A 22567-nucleotide genomic window follows, 5' to 3' on the forward strand; every position below is an offset into this window, starting at 1 on the left:
TTACACATATTTAACAATCATACACATTTACACACAAAAAGAAAAGAAAAAGAATGACTGAAAAGGAATAGGCTGGAGCCAAGGCTTGTATTTGCCTATCCTATACATTCACTGAAAATAACATTAACTGGAACATCAACGTTAAAAAAATCAATGGGATGAAAGTAATTGTTACTATATTTTATAATGTTTTATTATTTCACCTTTCAAGGCTTTCTTAAACCTTAACAAAGAACTATATGTCTCCAACTCATCACTGAGCTTCTTCTATTATTTAACTCCTAAAACTGAAACATTTTTGTATTTTATATTCGTTCTTACTTTACCTATTTCAAAAATCAATATCCCCCGTATATTATAGTTTTCTCCTATTAATTTAATTAGTTTTTTAGTTTAGTCTTTATTTGAAGGGACAATGCACAGAAACATTAAGCTCAAAGACAGATATGTTCTGTACCAGATTATAGATAAATAGCTAATTTCCATCTGCAGTCCTGGCTACCTAAATTAAAGGGATACAAAAATCATGCAATAAAATTATGACAAAAAAATCATACTATAGCATGTAATCAAATTAAGAGAAGTCATACAATGCCCTTTCATGGACACATACTTAATATACAATACAACCACACCTCATTTACATCATCACACAAAGACAATACATGCTTTTGTTCACATCTGTCATTATTTGTAAAAACAACCATGATTTTAACACACACACCTCACAATTTACAACAAAAATGCTCTCATGGATAAATTTAATACACATTAAGTTGATGTGTCAAATATAATGCCCACCTTAGTGACCGTGTGAGCAGCTTTGATTGCTTCAAAGCCACTTTTTAACTTCAATTGTGAATGAAGAGTAATCTGTTAGACTTAACCTAAGAATACAAGCTGGAAAGCTGTTGTTTTTTACTCAAAACATAATTTCCATTGATTTTAAAAACACAATGTCTGAAAATTTTAACACATTAGAACTTATAAATAATGGTTCATAGTAGCACACTTTGTGTATTATTCTAATGACCCTAATTTACGTATTAATTTTCCGTGGATATCTATAATTCATCCATCCATCCATTCATTTTCTACCGCTTGTCCCTATTGGGGTAGCGGGGGTGCTGGAATTCAATCTCGTGCAATTAGATTCACGGTATGGTTAATGCACGGATTCACAAGAATACATTCTCGATTTGAATTTGCAGCAAACATAACTGGGACTGAAATGGCCAGCTAACTCTGGGCATGTTATCAGTTATCGGGCTGAAATATGCAGACATGCAAAGACAGAAAATAAAGCCTGCAGGGATTTATGGGGCTTCAACTACCCAAAATATGGCTAATAAATACTTGATATATCAGTGAATAAATCAGTGGTACGGAATAATCTTTAGTTGCAGTTCATCTAGTAGTACTGTAGTTTACACTACCATTCAAAAGTTTGGGGTCACCCAAACAATTTTGTGGAATAGCCTTCATTTCTAAGAACAAGAATAGACTGTCGAGTTTCAGATGAAAGTTCTCTTTTTCTGGCCATTTTGAGCGTTTAATTGACCCCACAAATGTGATGCTCCAGAAACTCAATCTGCTCAAAGGAATGTCAGTTTTGTAGCTTCTGTAACGAGCTAAACTCTTTTCAGATGTGTGAACATTATTGCACAAGGGGTTTCTAATCATCAATTAGCCTTCTGAGCCAATGAGCAAACACATTGTACCATTAGAACACTGGAGTGATAGTTTCTGGAAATGGGCCTCTATACCCCTATGTAGATATTGCACCAAAAACCAGACATTTGCAGCTAGAATAGTCATTTACCACATTAGCAATGTATAGAGTGTATTTCTTTAAAGTTAAGACTAGTTTAATGTTATCTTCATTGAAAAGTACAGTGCTTTTCCTTCAAAAATAAGGACATTTCAATGTGACCCCAAAGTTTTGAACGGTAGTTTATATACATGCAACGTAGGAACAGCCACATTCTTAGTAACATGTAATATTTACGTATTTTGCTCATTTTAAGCATAGAGTTTTGAATTTATTTCATAGACTCATCACAACCTTCACTTTTTCCTGCAACAACCACGCTGAATATACATACAACTAGTGGCGGGCCGTGCGTTTCTCACCTAGGCCTTCAGTGATGTACCTAATTAGTCCGACTTTACCTCTTAAAATACCATAATTTATGTCACCACATGGACACGGCTGGAGATACTATACAGAAACGCACTTGCGCACTACTGTGCATTGAACCTCTTCAACAGTGTACAAAACGGTCTATTTTATGGTGCATTTAACATTCAAATGACAGCAGATAGTGCACAGTAAGTGTTGTTTTATTATGTTTGTTAGCTCTAATGAAGTCCGCAGAGTAATAATCAATTATGTTGTTGAAGAAAAAAGCGAACGTTGTGATATGTTTTTGAAATTAATGCGCCACATATGCTTAAAATGAGCAACACACGTAAATATTAAATGCTATTTTAAATGTGCCTGGTACTACATCACATATATACTTACAGCATGCATATAAAACCTTTAATGGAGGTGTTTGGGTGTTTTTTTTAAGAGTTAATCAGCAGAATAGATCAACTCCGAAAGGCTTCATTGTAAGTGGACATTTGATCATGTATTTACTATTAGAAAATGCATGAGAAAAAGAAAAACATATGTGTTATTATCTTACATAAGAATTGTGAATGATGAGCAAAATAAAAAATAAAAAAGTGCAGTTCCCCTTGAAATGCAAAGCTTTGTAACCGTGGTGAAAAGAATCAGCTCATTACTGCATACGTTCTCTGAGCAGTGCAGAGGAAGCTCTATCCATCCATCCATTTTCTACCACTGGAGCCTATCCCAGCTGCACTTGGACGGAAGGCGAGGTTCACCCTGGACAAGTCGCCACCTCATCGCAGGACCAACACAGATAGACAGACAACATTCACACACTAGGGCCAATTTAGTGTTGCCAATCAACCTATCCCCAGGTGCATGTCTTTGGAGGTGGGAGGAAGCCGGAGTACTCGAAGGGAACCCATGCAGTCATGGGGAGAACATGCAAACTCCACACTAGACACCAAGCCCGGGGATCGAACCCAGGACCTTTGTAATGTGAGGCACACACACTAACTCCTGTTCCACCCTGCTGCCCCAAAGGAAGCTCCTTTTCTTCTAAATGCATGAAACTGAATTCCCTAGGTTCAAAAGGTATCTGAAATCAATTGAAAACAAGGGACTTAAATAAACCAAATACTGTAAACTCAGGCTGATGACACAACAAAGCACAGGAAGAGAACACAAAGCAAAGCCTTCAGGGTTTTGTGAAGATGCGATCACACCAATTAATTCAAACTGACAGAGATACTAATCTGTAACCAATCTTTCATTTATAAACAAACAAAAATCACTGTTCTAGATTGATCGCCCCCTTCGGTTGCTGAATGTTCTCAACAAAAACGGGGGTCAACTACGAGAAGTCAGTTGGAAAGTGAATGAAAGTTTATGATGGACAAGGTCTTCTCAAAATATACATGAAGAATGTGCAACGACCGAGCAGAGGAATAAAAATGGAGACCTTGCTGGTGTTTGTCATGACCCTCCGTGACAGCTTATTTATCTTCCTGTGCTTGGTGGTATTTCCATTCCAGTGCTCTTGTGTCCACTTCCTCTAGTGTTTTCATTTCCTGTCACTTCTTCTGTGGCTTGAGCGGGGCCTTCCTCACCTGCCCCTGATTAGCAATCAGGACACACCTGTCCCTGGTTGACAATCAGAATGCTTGTTCCTCTGGAATGGGCTGGATCATTGTTTGTTGATACCTGAACAAGTCTAGGCTTTTTGTGCACTTCCTAGCTGCACTTGCTCTAATGAAATACATGGTTACCAGCGCTGCGCCGCTGTCTCTGCATTCTGGGGTCCTGCTTCAAGCTTTACTTGCTTCAACGAGACAAAAAAAGCAGCAAGTATACTTCTGATTCTGATTCTGATTCTGAGCCAATAGGTAGGACATGTGGGTTTTTGCATGAACTGAACCCTTTAATGAATCTCCCAGTTAGGTATAAAACAAAAGCTTGAGAGGATCTTTCTTTGCATATAGCAGAGCAAGGGCAGCCTTGCTGGCAAAAGAGAATGTCTTTATTCTCTTACACACAGGCATATTATCTAACTCTGACATCGATTGTATTGTGTATCACATAAGGAGCTTTGCTGCTATAATTTGCTTCATAATGACCAAACATGTTGTGTAACGTTTCTTCTTAACATTCAAATAATTGCAGCCCAATTTTTTCATGCATTTGAGATGGGCCAAATATATAATCACATTCAGAACTGTGAGAAGATGAATATTGGCCTTCATTTCTATCTATTATCTACTTCAATTTAATCAGGGTAATAATTACTATGGCGGCAGTGGGTTTTTGATTTGATTCTGCGTTTTCCTTATTATAAAAGTAAAAAACCACAACTACAGATGATCATTGGTTTAACATTAGTTATGGCTTGTTTAATTTTTAACATGTTCAACAGTGTATAGTGTAGTTTACTTGTTTTGGACATTAAGAAACATGCCATTATCACATCTACACCATTCAACATGTATGATCAGCTATAGGAAAAATAAAAATCTTATTCAATTCCACCATTTTTCTGAGACTCAGTAATAAATCCCAATACCTTCATTAAATAATTCAAAATAGGATACATAATAAATACAGGCGAAAAACTGTCAAAAGTGTTGTATGATGAATAAATCAATAAATACAGTGTATATGATGGACAATACCTTAATAAATAATACTTTTTTTTTAAATTGTGAATTTAGTGATGGATCATGTTAAATATTATTGCAGTCAAACGATAATTTTTTGTTCAATCGGTTGAACCACACTTTCAAATTTTAATATATCGCACTTATTGCAAGTAAACTACTTGCTTGCAGAATTTGAATTAGCTTTAAAAAAAAATTTAAAAAAAGAGTATTTTGTATTTTTATCACCATAATGTCATCCACGTACATTTGCGGTCAAAATAAATCTGCATTTGATTAATGCTATTTTTTGTGATTGATGGAATGCGTTAAGACATTAATTTTCGACAGCCCTATTTAAAATGTAATACACTTTGTTTCGATTTTACCAGGGTTGTCATATGAATGAAACATTTTTTGTTATTATTTGCATTTTGTCTGTAGTTAACTCATAATTAATTACAAATATAATTTGTTTAATAAGTGTACCATAGACAGATAATTTTTTTATATATGAACATACAACTGGCCAATTTGGTTGCTTTATTCAAATTTTAGTATATTAAATATTGTGCTTTTTTTTTTAACAGCGCAACACAAAATAGACAAAAAAGCTGTTTTACTAACAATAAAAATATTTACACTGTTGTCACGCCACATTTTGTATCCCACACATAATTTGTATACACTGCTGCTGGAGCGCTTGCATTCAGGCGGGTGGAGCTACACTTCTGTGTTTGGATATCAACACAAAATGTGGATTTTTACAATGATTGCTAAATATGTTTGGTAGTCTTTGAGATTTCTACTTAAATAAATGCTTCTGATAATCTGTACATTATGTGTTGTACAATTCAATCAATGTTATTTTTATCTTGGCATGGGCATAATAACGCCTATCGGAGAGTGTGCAGGTGAAACCTAACGATGCGGCCAGCAAATATGTAGAATGTTGCTGAAGTTTATTTTCAACTTTGACTGTGGTGATATTTGTGGTGATATTTGTCATCAAGATAAATATTCAAACAGTGTACATTTACAAAAGATACATTCTAATACTTTTGGATAGGGTGCTGCGTGGTTTCATTTGCAATCCTGAAACCCCTCCAGAACCGAACATCTAGCAGACAGACTCAAAACTGGTGTTACGAAAAGTGACAATGGTGCAAAATCAACACAAACGTTACACCAAAGCATATCCAATAAATATTATATAGACCAGTGATTATCAAACTGTGGAGCCCGCGTACCAATAATGGTACATGGGCTCCATCTAGTGCACTGCAAAAACTGAAATCTAAGTAAGATTAAATATCTCAAATAAGGGTGATATTTGCTTATTTTCTGTCTGATAAGATAATTCTTCTCACTAAGCAGATTTTATGTTAGAGTGTTTTACTTGTTTTGAAGGTTTTGGTCCTAAATTATCTCAGTAAGATATTACAGCTTGTTGTTGAGATTTTATGACCTATATTGAGTAAAACATGCTTGAAACTAGACTATCAACTGTTGCAAAGCTGTGTCATCAACACTCACAAGTATAAAACTACTTTTTTAAAGTAATAATTTCTTACTTCAAGCATGAAAAAAAATCATGACTTTGACACAAATGTGTGTCATAATTAAAACAGATGACAGCCAAATGGACTTTGCTGTTTTATTTTCAATGAAACAAGAGAAAATGCGTACTCATATAGTAGTACAGTTGGCACAGTACAGTAAACTGACAGTTAATATTTAAACATTTAACATGTGACATTTCAAAAAATTTTGAACAGAAATAGTTCATTCACATTCAGATAAATTCTTCAAAATTACAATAAAAAAAATTTGGCCGGAGGCCGGGCTGTATATATGCACACTAATTGACTAAAAGAGCACGCACTTGGCGCGATGATGTCATGTTATCGATGGAAAAATGCATCTTTAGACCATATGATTTGCCTGAGCGGCTGTTAGACCACGAGTGTAACAAGCGGTTGCCTTTCCATTAAGAACAATAAATCAGTTTTTAGTATAAGTTTGCTGGTTTCAAAAAATTTAATGCCGAGCGCATATTATTATGTCAAGATAATGGCACTAGCATTTACTTAATTTAAGAATATTTTTCAACATATTGAGCAAAAAGGTCTAATTTTTTTTTCTACTAAGAAAAGTGCACTTGTTATTAGTGAGAATATACTTATTTTAAGGTATTTTTGGGTTCATTCAGTTTAGCTAATTTTACTTATTTTGGAACGTCTTGACAAGCCAAATTTTCTTGTTCTTTTGGCAGATCATTTTGCTTTGTTCAAATAAAATACCCCTAATTTTTATTTTATTTTTTCTTGTTTTTGAACACTGACTTTTTGCAGTGTGGTATGCCAATTAATCACTTAATTGAATATAGTAATGACGTGACCCGAGCCGTTATCAAATGTTTATCAGCCTTCAATGGAAGTCGGTACAAACTGACACTGTAGGCTGTAGTCGACACAATGATAAACGAGACAAATATTTGACTTGATTCATTATTTAAGTACAGTGTTTTATTTTCCTATATTCAAACACAGTGTAACTGTTCAAACTGTGTGTAATGTTAGAATGGCCAACAGTAGTAAATATACTTAATAAATAAAACCTCTGTCTTGTTTTAAATGAATACGTAGGCTTACTACGCTACTGTATTTTAATGTTGCTCATTATGGTGGCACTTGTACACTTCAAAAAGTCAGTGTTTAAAAACAAGAAGAAAAAACAATACAAAAATTAAAAGTATTTTATTTGAACTAAGTAAAATTATCTGCCAATAGAACAAGAACATTTGGCTTGTCAAGACTTTCCAAAACAAGTAAAATTATCTAACCTCAATTAACACAAAAATACCTTAAAATAAGTATATTCTCACTAATATCAAGTGCACTTTTCTTGGTAGAAAAAAAAAAAAGAGACCTTTTTTGCTCAATATGTTGAAAAATATTCTTAAATTAAGTAAATGCCAGTGCCATTATCTTGACATAACAATATGCACTCGGCATTACATTTCTTGAAACCAGCAAACTTATACTAAAAACAAATGTATTGTTCTTAATGGAAAGGCAACAAGGCAACTGCTTGTTACTCTCGGGGTTTCCTAAGCAAATCATATGACCTAAAAATGCATTTTCCCATTGATACCATGACATCATCGCGCCAAGTGCGTGCTCTTTCAGTCAATTAGTGCGCATATATACAGCCCGGCCCCTGGCCAAATTTTTTAAAATTGTAATTACTGTTCAAAATTGTTTGAAATGTCAAATGTTTAAATATAACTGTCAGTTTACTGTACTATGCCAACTGTACTACTATATGAGTACGCATTTTCTCTTGTTTAATTGAAAATAAAACAGCACAGTCCATTTGGCTGTCATCTGTTTTAATTATGAGACACAATTGTGTCAAAATCATGATTTTTTTTTTCATGCTTGAAGTAAGAAATTGTTACTTTGAAAAAGCAGTTTTATACTTGTGAGTGTTGATGACACAGCTCTGCAATAGTTTGCAATAGTTGATGTTCTAGTTTCAAGCATGTTATACTCAATATAGGTCATAAAATCTCAGTAACAAGCTGTAATATCTTACTGAGATCATTTGGGACCAAAACACTTAAAACAAGTAAAACACTCTAACATAAAATCTGCTTAGTGAAAATAATTATCTTATCAGACAGAAACTAAGCAAATATCACCCTAATTTGAGATGTTTAATCTTACTTGGATTTCAGTTTTTGCAGTGTAAAGCCAAGTGTTTTGGCAACAAAAGTTTGACAACCACTGATCTCGACCACAAGGAATCGTGTTAAATGTAGTTTAAAATTGTCAATTTTGACAGCACTAGTTTCTATGTTTGTTGTCATATTACTATCAACAGCAGTTAACAATAACGTTAATTGCTACCATATATTGCCTCACAGGTCATACAGGTTGCATATTGGCAAGACAAGCGATTAATTATTCAAATGTTTTGTTTTAATGAGAAGTTGTTCTGGAGGGGATTCTGTTAAATTGTTGGTGTTGTACTGTTACAATACATGATCTTTTCCAATGTGTTTATTTGTCGCAATACACGCCACCACATATTACTACAGTGTGTAAATCTGTATTGTTTCAAAAGGATCATGCATCCGTCCCAAATAAAAAGGCTTAAAGGTGCTCACCGGGAGCGGCCACCGCTGCTGCTCACTGCTCCCCTCACCTCCCAGGGGGTGATCAAGGGTGATGGGTCAAATGCAGAGAATAATTTCGCCACACCTCGTGTGTGTGTGACAATCATTGGTACTTTAACTTTAACTTAACAAACCTCAATACTGAGAGAAAGTGACAATTGAAAGGCTGACACAAAGAGACTGAAAACCACCTTGCAATGTAACTATCACGGAGCCAGAACCCACAGGCTTATTTATATTGATTTTATTTCGACCAGCCAGACAAGCCCGTCATCTCTGTGCAGTTTGCTGGTTCTAATGCCAGCTTGGCCGTACTCCAATTCAGTTCAATCCAGTTCAGTCAATCGAGATGCAAACAGCCACTGGCAATTGTAGCCTGAACTGTCAAGGGTCTTGGTAAAATTGTTATGGTCTGCAACCACTATTGTGCTCATATAGAAACCCAACCAAACGGACTTATCCAGCCATCACGTCCAAGAGAAATGATTGGATTTTGAATTTGCCCTTAGTTCTTGTGTCAAAAGGCTGGAAATTGTGCTGTCAAATAACACTGTGACAATGCCAGATTGATTTAATGGTGTCTATCTGAGAAGTGCTGAATTAATTTACGTCAAGCCTTACATTGCACTTCGATAGATAGCTTAGCAATGCATTAACAGAGTTAGACAGAGAAAAGGACAATACTTCCGTTATCGGAGAGCTTGTAGATAAGGGTTTGGGGCGGAAGCTCACATCTAAAGAAAATGTGTATCCTTTTTTCAGAACTTTAAGAAGTCCTTTTAAATCAGTACGACACAAGTCTTTCAATTAAAGTGTTCAGCCACCGCATCACTGCTTATTCTTCCTCTACCATATTCCCATAGGAGTTGACTATCAGTTTTGTCTTTTATTTATGCCATTAAGAATGAGCGCGGACGTGCAACAATAGGTTTCAGGTTTCAAGTTTAGTTTATTTACAATACCATATAACAATTACAATAGTAGTGAATATAATCATTTCAAGATGTTGGTACGTAAAATGGTCCCCCAAATAAGCTAGAAGAAGCTTTTGACCATGAAACATGGTGGCAAGCACAACAACAAAAAACAACAACAACGCTATATGATAAACACAAGATAATAGTACTAAAGCAAGCATACACATACATACATACATTCATTCAACCATGCAAAACCCAACAGTAGTCTACCCCACATGAGGCATTAGAGGTAGGTGGTTAATAGGTAAGTTTGCAGTTTCTTTTTGAAGTTGGAGAATGGATACAGCATCTGAGGCTCTCATTAAGCCGGTTCCAAATCTTTGGTCCCCTGCATACAACACTTCGAGCGGTACAAGCCAGTAAACGATGTTTACCTGATATCAGATCTAAGTTACGAGTGTTGTGGGCATGCTGGGGATGGTAGATAGGAACCAAGCTACAGAGACTAAGATTCAGCCTGTAAATGACTTGATAAGTTACACAAGCAGTTTGATAAATATTGAACTCTGTCAGTCTTAAGAGATGATAATTATGGAATAGATGTCGAGTGGAGGCATTAAACTTGGACCATGACAGGGCCCGTATGATTTTCTTTTGCATGGATTCTAATTTGTGAAGGTAGGTAGGGAAGGTTTTACACCAGATGACATTAGTAGTTTAGATGTGGTTCAAAGCGAGTTTTATATAGGGTAAGTAGAGCATACAGAGGAAGATAATGACGAAGGTGAAAGAACAGGTCAACATATTTGGATAATTTGTTTAACAGATGGCTATTGTGACATTTGAAATTGAGGTATTCGTCAATCAATCAATCAATCAATCAATCAATCAATGTTTATTTATACAGCCCTAAATCACAAGTGTCTCAAAGGGCTGCACAAGCCACAACAACATCCTCGGTACAGAGGAAAAACTCACCCCAGTGGGACGTCAATGTGAATGACTATGAGAAACCTTGGAGAGGACCGCATATGTGGGTACCCCCCCCCCCTCTAGGGGAGACCGAAAGCAATGGATGTCGAGTGGGTCTGACATAATATTGGGAAAGTCCAGTCCACAATGGATCCAACACATCAGCGAAAGTCCAGTCCGTAGTGGGACCAGCAGGAAACCATCCCGAGCGGAGACAGGTCAGCAGCGTAGAGATGTCCCCAACCGATGCACAGGCTCGCAGTACACCCCGGGTTCTGACTCTGGACAGCCAGCACTTCCTCCGTGGCCACCGGACCTGTGTCCTCCCCCTCCATAAGGGAGAGGGGAGCAGAGGAGAAAAGAAAAGAAAAGAAACGGCAGATCAACTGGTCTAAAAAGGGAGTCTATTTAAAGGCTAGAGTATACAAATGAGTTTTAAGATGGGACTTAAATGCTTCTACTGAGGTAGCATCTCTAACTTTTACCGGGAGGGCATTCCATAGTACTGGAGCCCGAATAGAAAACGCTCTATAGCCCGCAGACTTTTTTTGGGCTCTGGGAATCACTAATAAGCCGGAGTTCTTTGAACGCAGATTTCTTGCCGGGACATAAGGTACAATACAATCGGCAAGATAGGCAGGAGCTAGACCGTGTAGTATTTTATACGTAAGTAGTAAAACTTTAAAGTCACATCTTAAGTGCACAGGAAGCCAGTGCAGGTGAGCCAGTATAGGCGTAATATGATCAAACTTTCTTGTTTTTGTCAAAAGTCTAGCAGCTGCATTTTGTACCAACTGTAATCTTTTAATGCTAGACATAGGGAGGCCCGAAAATAATATGTTACAGTAATCGAGATGAGATGTAACGAACGCATGGATAATGATCTCAGCGTTGCTTGTGGACAATATGGAACGAATTTTAGCGATATTACGGAGATGAAAGAAGGCCGTTTTAGTAACACTCTTAATGTGTGACTCAAACGAGAGAGTTGGGTCAAAGATAATACCCAGATTCTTTACCGAGTCGGCTTGTGTAATTGTTTGGTTGTCAAATGTTAAGGTGGTATTATTAAATAGATGTCGGTGTTGAGCAGGACCGATAATCAGCATTTCCGTTTTCTTAGCGTTGAGTTGCAAAAAGTTAGCGGACATCGATTGTTTAATTTCATTAAGACACGCCTCCAGCTGACTACAATCCGGCGTGTTGGTCAGCTTTAGGGGCATGTAGAGTTGGGTGTCATCAGCATAACAGTGAAAGCTAACACCGTATTTGCGTATGATGTCACCTAGCGGCAGCATGTAAATACTAAAGAGTGCAGGGCCAAGAACCGAACCCTGGGGAACTCCGCACGTTACCTTAACATAGTCACATTGTTATGAAGTGAAGTGAATTATATTTATATAGCGTTTTTCTCAAGTGACTCAAAGCGCTTTACATTGTGAAACCCAATATCTAAGTTACATTGTTAAACCAGTGTGGGTGGCACTGGGAGCAGGTGGGTAAAGTGTCTTGCCCAAGGACACAACGGCAGTGACTAGAATGGCGGACGCGGGGATCGAACCTGCAACCCTGAAGTTGCTGGCACGGCCGCACTACCAACCGAGCTATAATGGGAGACACACTGCATCCTGTCAGTAAGATAAGAGTTAAACCAAGACAAGGCTAAGTCTGACATTCCAATACATGTTTTGATACGCTCTAATAAAATATTATGATCAACAGTATCGAAAGCGGCGCTAAGATCAAGAAGCAGCAACATAGATGACGCATCAGAATCCATCGTTAGCAATAGATCATTAGTCATTTTTGCGAGGGCTGTCTCCGTAGAGTGATTTGCCCTGAAACCGGATTGAAAAGGTTCACAGAGATTGTTAGTCACTAAGTGTTCATTTAGCTGCTGTGCAACAACTTTTTCAAGGATTTTCGAGATAAACGGAAGGTGGGACACCGGCCGGTAGTTTACCAAGAGATCAGGATCGAGGTTAGGTCTTTTGAGTAGAGGATGAATAACCGCTTTTTTGAATGCTAGTGGAACAGTGCCAGAGGAAAGTGATAAGTTTATAATATTTAACACTGATGGACCTAATAATACAAAAAGATCCTTGATAAGTTTCCCAGGAATTGGGTCAAGTAAACATGTTGTTTGTTTTGTCCCATTTACACATGTTAACAATTCCTCCAATGTTATTTCATCAATGATGACCCCCAGGAATTTTGTGGAGCTAATTGGCTTTTATGACACATACAGTAAGTCATAAGATACCAAGGCAATCAAAACATTGAGATGATGAACTACACCCTCAGACTGAACCTACTGCATGCAAGACAATTAGTTTTGCATCACGACTGAGGAACAATGTTCTCTTGTTGAAATCATTTTTAGTTTTTAGCTGTTCAGCCTCATGTGTCGTCCTTGCATGTGTGCTACATTTGACATATTATTATTATCAATGGCGGGCCGTGCGTTTCCCACCTAGGCCTTCAGTGATGTCCGACTTCAATGATTACCTCTCAAAATACCATCATTTATGTCACCACATGACCATTGCTGAATAAATACTATACAGGAACACACTTACGCACTACTGGACATTGTACATCAACATTGTACAAAACGGGTTATTTTCTGGCGCATTTAAACATCAATAAACCCGCATCAGCAATTAAAACATATCTTAAGTTGTACTGTCAAAATTAAAACTGCAAAAAACATATTAAACGTGAAAAATAAATCAACAAAATATCTGAACTCACAATTTGAAGAACCCATTCGAGCTTCCACCGACATAGTCTCTCAAGATGTAGCTTCTCTTTAAATATCCTTCTTAAAAATGGCCTTGCAAATTATATGTTTTGTCTTGTCTAATCATAAAAGATGCAGACGAGGCATGTTGGCTGAGTTCTTAAAGTTTACTCCACAGCATGCTCATCAAAAACATCGGCATGGCTACATTCAACAAACTAAACGGGGCTACCGCGCATGCTCTTCACTATTGTGGCATGCTGGGTAATGGAATTCTTATGTTACCTAGCTCATAACATCACAGTATATATCTGCCTTAGGCCATCTAGAAGGCCTTACTGACAACAACTTGTGATCTGATTGGCTATCGCAACTGTCTGTCAAATGTTTGTGCCTGTTCACTTACAGTGCACGGACGCCCGCATTGTTGATTCTGAAGGCCCAGGCAGATTTGGTACAGCATGGCAACATAAGCTAGCTGAATTCTGATTGGATAAAAACTCTATAACCTAAAAACAACAGCGCTGGAAGGAGCTTAATATGACATGAAGAGACAATGAATACTTTTAGATATTTAGGGTAAGTAAAATAAAAAAATAATTGTATTTTCAATTATGATCATGATTTTTGGTTATGTTAGGCCAGCAGAGAAGCCTTGCTGGCCCTGACGGCACACCACTGATTATTATTTTACCAATGTAGGTTTTCTGTATGGCGGTTATGAACGCTTATTATTGTTTTGTCGAAATTACTGTAAATGATCACATGTAAACAAATAAGAGCATGTGTTTTGTTTATTGGGTAGTCAAAGTTAACATGTTAATGCATGGGATTAATCACAAAAAAATCATCCCATTAATCATGAATAAACAGATTAATCAAGATTTTGACTGCCGATAAGTGCACTCTGTTATGTTCATAGTAGGGTTGGACGATATGGCCAAAAAAAAATATATAATGTGATTTATTTTTTTCATATCATCCGATCTTGATTATTAACATGACTATTTTTTTTAATTAAAGTCGGATTGTCCTGTGCAGGATAATAGCGAGTACCGTTTCATCCCTACTGTTTACTATTGTAGTATCTTTTAACGGACATTCGCACCATCTTTGATTAAGGTAATATATGCTCACAGCTGACATGTATCATTTTGTTCATATATTTAATTGTGCTTATAAGAGGTGCAACAGTACAGGTAACCCACGCTCTGGTACGTACCTGGTTTTAGGGCCACGGTTTCGCTTCTTTTTCTGTACATTTGGTTGGAGTAAAGACACCTTTTTTTCCTCTCAAAGTTCTTTTGTTATTTTGCTTGTAATCAAAAAGTGCATTCTGCAGTAAACAAAGTATCAGGGGTGTACTGAATACTTCCCAATTGCTGTAATAAATTAAGCATGATGAGTTGAGCGTATGTCAGCATGTGGCCCCACTTTTAACTATTTTATTCAAACGCTTATTGCAAACGCTTACTTACAGTAAGTCATAAATTTTACTTATTAAGTCATTATTTTGACTTAGTAAGTCATTATTTTGTCATTATTTTGATTTAGTAAATTAGTAAGTCAAAATGTTGACTTACTAAGTCCTAATAATGACATACTTAGTATCTCAGGTAACTAGGACGGTTTTGTGTATTGTTTTTACTTTACGGAAAAAATATTGAGATATACTGTATATAGTATAACGGCATTCGGCATATGGAGTGGAAAACATAACCAAAAATTGTAGGCTTCCTCACGCGACAAAGCCGGCCTACGTCATCACAGTTTGTAGTCTATTGCCCCCCCAGGCTGTGGTGGCAGCGATGAGATGGTGACGTGATGGCGACAGGCTGAGTTACGCTGTTCCTTACACCCACCCACTCCTTTCCCCCTGGAGAGACACCACCTTAACTAACAAATGTTCTGGGGGAAACACTGTTTTATACTGTATATATATATTATGCCGTATCATTGTGTTTTGTACCTCAATGCTGCATAGCGTTCCCTGTGCTTTTTGCTTTGCATCTTGTTGCGCTGCATAGTTTCCCCTACGCTTCAGGTGTGGTGGTTTTTGTGCATCTCCCTGCTGCAACTTGTTTTTGTCATGAAATACATTTTTATCTGCAATTTGCCTGCCGCCTCTGCGTCTGGGTCGCATCAACAACGACAGATACAACTGTGACATGAAACATAACATTACAGCTAACATAACCGCTATAAAAGTTCACCTCCAGGCAGCTACAACCCTAAACTAACACCCTCCCCGGATTGCTAATAATCAAATGTAAACAATCAAATGCAGATTCTTTTTCTTATGCCTTCGGATCTCTCTCTCTCTCTCTCTCTCTCTCTCTCTCTCTCTCTCTCTCTCTCTCTCTCTCTCTCTCTCTCTCTATGTCCACTACTTGATGTCCATATCCCCACCCCCCCCCACCCCACCCCCCCTCCACACTCCTGATTGTAAATAATGTAAATAATTCAATGTGATTATCTTGTGTGATGACTGTATTATGATGATAGTATATATGATAGTATATATCTGTATCATGAATCAATTTAAGTGGACCCCGACTTAAACAAGTTGAAAAACTTATTCGGGTGTTACCATTTAGTGGTCAATTGTACGGAATATGTACTTCACTGTGCAACCTACTAATAAAAGTCTCAATCAATCAATCAAAAAAAACAGTCCGTGTTCATGAACCGGTTAGGTTGTGGTTTCACTGTATACTTTTGTTCATCATTTTAATCCACTTTCTTTGGAGGGCAGTTAGTGACAATGTAATCAAAAATGTTGTCTTTTTTATCATGTCTTGGTTATATTGTTTGTTGCCAGTGAAAAGTGTGGTGCATACATTGCATATACTGTAAGACAAGGGTATTCACCTGCTGCCAAAAAAGTGTCAGATGTCATTGCAGCCGCCTTGAGACAAAATGTGAAGTATATAAATTTGTTGCCAGTAGAACAGTAGACAATGTTCTAATGTTCACGTCAAAATAGCATGGATGAAGAGGAAGACTAATCAATGTGAGCGGTCAGAGAGAAAAGCAGTGCAAATATCAATATAATATCTCATCTCCAGCCGGCTTCTACAGGGCGCCTCAAACCATCACCCAGTATTTGAATGAAGTGATTTCAAAAGCTTTTCATCACCATGCGCCATTACGGCATGACACATCCATTACGAAACGAGCATCTGTATCTTCACAAAAGCTTTTCAAAAGATATTTGACATTTACATTTCATATGACAGGTATCACAGACTCATGTAATGTACTCGCTCCTATATTTGCTCTCAGTTGCACAAATGCTCGCAGATTACCATGTTTTTGCCATTTGTTTTGTGGATTAGTTGTGGGCCTCTTTCACCCTTGCTTAGGCACATACCGACTAAATAGAATACAATGGTAATGAATGGCTGTCAATGCACAGGGGGGTGTCTCTCGGAGCTCATACGACCCTCTTATTGAGACATCATCAGAGTGCAGGTGATCGAGCAAACTAACCTTTTCTGTTTTTCTGAAAGCTTCCATTTGTGGTATGAAAATAAATAACTCTGTATCTGTACAAGAAACATTTTCCCGTTGTTGTGTTAGTTAGCATTTAGTGAAAATCGATGGTAATAAGTAATGATGTCAAAACTAAAAGTGTTTTTTGCACCAAAAAGCTAGACCCCGAAACAAAATATTTTGCCTTTTTTTGTACATTTTGTAACCGTGGTGGTTTTACCCGTTTTGCCAGTGTGGTATACTGTACAGACTTGCAAGTAGCACGGAGTATCCTGTTTCCAGACTCCCCTGTTCTTCCATCTTGTCTTCCATAGACCCCAGAGACTGTGTTTCCTCATGCTCTTTAAGCATTACCGCAAGCATCTAGAGGTAAACATCAGTAGAAGAAGACACAAAATAGAACACTAGCTGATTATCTTCTTTTTCTTGTTTTTAGCACCAGGCCTGCTCTTCTTCCACCGTTTTCCCGCAAGTTCTGACCCAGTTTTTTTCCTCTCAAGGTTGCTCCTGATTTTCGGGATCACATTTGGCTTGAGTCTTTTCAAATTTATTTTCATCCAAACTCTGAATAAAACCCTTCTTCTTTGATTTCAAAATCATTAAAATGATTACTGCGAATAACACTCCTGTTGCTTGGTCCGGAAGTCTATTTGACAGGAGAGGTCCATACTTTTCTCACATTCCCACCATATAGATGCATCCAGTAGACATACTGTATTTGCTAATTTCTTCAAATTCTGCATGAAAATATCATGTTTTGGGATCCAGACGCTACCAAAAACATATACCACACAATATGAAATTGCCTCCAGTCTTCTGTAGGTGACATCAGCAGGCTGATGCAGGCCTGCCCACATTTTAGTGCTAAAAGTGGGCGTTCCAAAATGTGTTCTAAGGTTCGAAATGAGCCTAAAATCACATTAAAAAATGTTTCGGTCCATAACTATGAAATAAGTGCCAATGTTGTCAGCATTAGAAGGGTCCCATATATATTTTTTTATAAATACAGTACAGGCCAAAAGTTTGGACGCAGCTTCTCATTCAATATGTTTTCTTTATTTTCATGACTATTTACATTGTAGATTGTCTCTGAAGGCATCACAACTATGAATGAACACATGTGGAGTTATGTACTTAACAACAAAAGGTGAAATAACTAAAAACACGTTTTATATTTTAGTTTCTTCACAATAGCCACCCTTTGCTCTGATTACTGCTTTGCACACTCTTGGCATTCTCTCGATGAGCTTCAAGCACACCTGTAAAGTGAAAACCATTTTAGGTGACTACCTCTTGAAGCTCATTGAGAGAATGCCAAGAGTGTGCGAAAAAGTAAACAGAGCAACGGGTGGCTATTTTGATGAAACTGGAATATAAAACATATTTTCATTTATTTTACCTTTTTTTGTTAAGTACATAACTCCAAATGTGTTAATTCATAGTTTGGATGCCTTCAGTGACAATCTACAATGTAAATAGTCATGAAAATAAAGAAAACACATTGAATGAGAAGGTGTGTCCAAACTTTTGGTATGTACTGTATATATATATATATATATATATATATATATATATATATATATATATATATATATATATATATATATATATATATATACATTAATCATTTTGTTTCTTTCTCACCCCATAAATGTAAACCTTCACTGCCAACATTCAATGTCATCTAAGACTAAAACATATCCCACAATCCTTTGCGATCTGAGTAGATCCCATGTGCAGTAACATCTTATTAATTTGGCTGTGAGCATTTTTTAATATTGTGTTTTATATGACCTAAAATTCAGGATTAATAATGTCATATGCCAATAAAGTTCAATTCAGGTTTTCAATAACAGGAAAATGACCTTAATTGGGAATTGAGGATCTGTATAGGGTGTTTACACGTCTCGGAATTCTTGGAATATTTACTTTGCTCTGTTTAATAAAGGAATGTGTGCTTGTAGTCTATTGAGTTTTACCTCCTCTCACCAACCAGGCCCTCTTGTGTCATCCAATAAAGCTGGCCAAGCAGCTGAGGCTCATTGTCATTAACCTGGGTTTATTTTAGTCCCCTTGTTTCTGGGCAGTATCCCCCAGGGGTCTCATTTATAAAGGTTGTGTTTGCACACAATTAGGGTGCCTGAAACTATCAAATCCGCACTGTTACGCCTGTGGAAATAAGTTGTGTTTGGTTTTGGTTTGCTTGATTGCATGCAGGTGTGCCTCTCGGTTGCCAAAGGTCCCGGTTGGTCCGAATTGGACGTGGTCTGGCGTGATTGGCTGGGGCAACGTTTCAGCCTCCAAAGACTGGAAGTGGAGAAGAGGAAGCCACAGACAGGGGAAGAGCCCCTCCTCCCGTCACTCGCGCCCCATCCTGACACACCTCGCTAGGAAACAGGGCTACCCTATGGCGTCAAAACAATGCCAAAATCTCAGCTTATAACCCGTACACACGTGCAAACTGTGTGCGCATGCTACGTTTTATTTAGAGCAGAGTGTGATTTTTAAGCGCACAGATTTAGGCACTATTTTGGCACCATACACCCCTCTTAATAGAGGCTGTCACGCCAATTTTCTTCCCATTACAAAAACCTTCATATCCCCCAATTACTTCCGGGGTCATTTCCTCATACGTCATTTCCTCTTACTTACGTCATTTCATCTTACGTCATTGACAGCGATGGATAGCACTTCGGCTTTGAGTGCCCGTCGCTGTTTTTTTTTATTTTTTATAATATAGCGTTAACAAAACGTCTGTATTAATCGGACAAGTATTAATCTGACAAATTAACTTGAGGATATTCCTGACTGCACATTTGACTCGTGGACATATGCGGAAATGAATAACAGTGTACCATAAGTTAATTCATTATCAATCAACATTATCAAACTTTATTAAAACTAAATGTATTCGTTAAATTCAGTTTTTTTACTTCTCTGTGTAAGTGAACTTAATTAAAATGACATTTATGTGCACATATGTACCTCAGTCAAGTCAGATGACCCGTGGTCAGACAAATGACAATATTTAGAATAAGAACATAAAAATAAAGAAAAACCTTGGGTATTTCTTCAAGACTTTAAAATGAGGCAAAAAACTGCAATGTAAAATTTATTGTTTACAAATGTTTTGTTCCAAACATTGTCCAGAGACATGGACTCCACGGTCAGTACTGTAACTGTTATGTTTGTTTCACTTGACTGCTTATTCCATGCATATATATAACTTTGTTACATCTGTAATGTGATGACAGATCAGAAATACTTGCCTCCAGCTGGTTCAGGAAGCTGCTCAGAGACATGTATGTTTTTTTAGAGCTGCACAACAGAGGCTGCTTTTGGTCATTAAAAAATCTGATTCAATGGTTAATATAAAACCTCACATATCCTCATGTTTTTGGATTCAAAACTGTTACAGGGCAAAGATGTCTTCATTGCCAACATGTATATTGTACCAACGTGGAAGCACAAAGACGTCGATCCAATGTCAAGCCTTCCAGTGAGTACAATGAAATTTGAATGATAATAGCTACACTAATCTGAAATTTCTTTCTAAAATATTCATAAATGTTTACTACAGAGGGATGCACATCTAAAGGATGCACTCCTCTTCCCAGCGTGGAGCAAGCACAACGGGCCAGAGCATTACCTTCTCTGTGTAAGTGTTGAAAAGAAAAATACTGGAGATATCTTATAATTCTTGTGCAATTACATTATTTATGCCTCTTTCTGCATTGACCATTGTTGGTGTTGAGGCCGGCAAAGAGAGAAATTCTCTTGCTGGACTCTGTTTGCCCTTTGGCCATCTGGTTTTGGTGATGAGGTGTACAGAGCCATCTTTAGGTCCCTTTATAATAATCCTGGCCACAGTTCCATTTTGGCCACTTTTTGTTCCAGCCATGTTCTGGTTTTGGCTATGGTTCTGTTCTAGTCATCTTTCCCTTCCCCGCTATGCTCATGTTTTAGACATGTTCTTCTTTCGGCTATGTTCCCATTCTAGCCATGTTCCAGTGGTGTGCAACAGGGGTCCCCTACCACAGAGTCATGGACCAGTACTGGTGAAACGTGATTTTGTCCATGCTTTGGCAGTGTTCTAATAGAATTTTCACTTGTTTATTTACAATTTGTCTTCATGTTTTAATATGCCAAGTGGCTTATTGCATTTTATTTTATTCACATTTGGCTTTTTTACATCGTCCCAGGAAGCTGGAGTGAGCTCACTGGAAAAGACATGCAGGTAATAGGTTTACTCTATAAAATATAAATTTCTTGTAGTAAACCCAAAGGCTATGTACATTTTCATGGTGCTAATGTGTATTACCAGGAGATCCCACGCCAGACCTCGGGAAATGACTGTGGTGTTTTCATGCTCATGGTAAGTTGAGCATTTTTAAAGAAGAAGAGTAGGTTAAACTTCCCCCACAATGATGTGAAACACAGTCTCAAATTACAAAAATATTTGGTTGCAATTATTGCTTCCAGAGATATTCCTATCTATCACATTTCCAGTATTGATGTTGACGGCTCTTTTCATCAATTTAGTAGATTATTACAAAGTAGAGAAATATTTATTTCATTACACAATTATTACATGTGCTCAGAAAAATTACTCTTTTCTATTTTTAGTACTCCCTCTGGCTCTGTACGGACACTACTTTTCACTACAGTGTGGTATTTAGATATTTAAAAGATTTCAAAATAAGCGGCTCTGAGAGGTAAAAATAATTAACTCATTGTTATATCTGCTCTAGCTGGACATGCAGTCAATCCGGCGTTGGTGGTGTGTCCTTCTAATGGAGCGCTTTGGCATTGAAGGGTAGGACAACTTCTTGAAATATCTGATGTATTGTTTATCATGATTAGTAACTGCCTGCGATGAGGTGACGACTTGTCCAGGGTGTACCCTGCCTTCCGCCCGAATGCAGCTGAGATAGGCTACAGCGACCCCCCGCGACCCCAAAAAGGGACAAGCAGTAGAAAATGGATGGATGGATGGATGGATTAGTAACTGTAATCTGAAGAGCTTTTCTTCAATTTCCCCAAAGGCATGGCCAGAGGTTCTGTTATTGGACAGACAAGGCTAGCGGCCTATTGCAGGGCATTCTTCAGCCAGTGTTTAGGGTATCCAGAAACTCAGTCCAGGCCATCGACTGTGTCATCAAAGAATAACTGAATACAGTACTGGTATGCCATGACACAAAAGTGAATAAATTGTATCATACCTATGTTGCTCCATAAAAAAAATGATTGGAGAAATATGTAAGCTGGGGGAAAAAATAACTGGTTCAAAAATAATAATCGAATAACCTTTATTGGTTTGTACCTTGATGTGGTTTAAGAGCTTTTCACTATAACATGTCTACTTCTGAGGTGACCACCACTTGTGATAATAATTGACGCTTTGTCCTTTATCTGTGTTCCCCATTCTTTAGGTGCAGCTCGCGCAATGTTTGGAACAAAACATTTGTAAACAATAAAAAATAATTATACATTGCAGTTTTT

General features: G+C 37.4%; 2 long non-coding RNA genes across 2 annotated transcripts; both read left to right on the forward strand.

Annotated features, from left to right (window-relative positions):
* Nucleotides 1-20411: 20411 nt before the first annotated feature.
* Nucleotides 20412-20746, forward strand: LOC133660737 (uncharacterized). The gene is made up of 2 exons (XR_009827879.1): nucleotides 20412-20564; nucleotides 20646-20746. It is a non-coding gene; the product is annotated as an uncharacterized LOC133660737 (long non-coding RNA).
* A 669-nt stretch (nucleotides 20747-21415) lies between these two features.
* Nucleotides 21416-22112, forward strand: LOC133660738 (uncharacterized). Its single transcript, XR_009827880.1, has 3 exons — nucleotides 21416-21440; nucleotides 21692-21736; nucleotides 21817-22112. It is a non-coding gene; the product is annotated as an uncharacterized LOC133660738 (long non-coding RNA).
* The last annotated feature ends 455 nt before the right edge of the window (nucleotides 22113-22567 follow it).

This window comes from Entelurus aequoreus, linkage group LG11 (assembly GCF_033978785.1).
Source record: "Entelurus aequoreus isolate RoL-2023_Sb linkage group LG11, RoL_Eaeq_v1.1, whole genome shotgun sequence".
NCBI lineage: Eukaryota > Metazoa > Chordata > Actinopteri > Syngnathiformes > Syngnathidae > Entelurus > Entelurus aequoreus.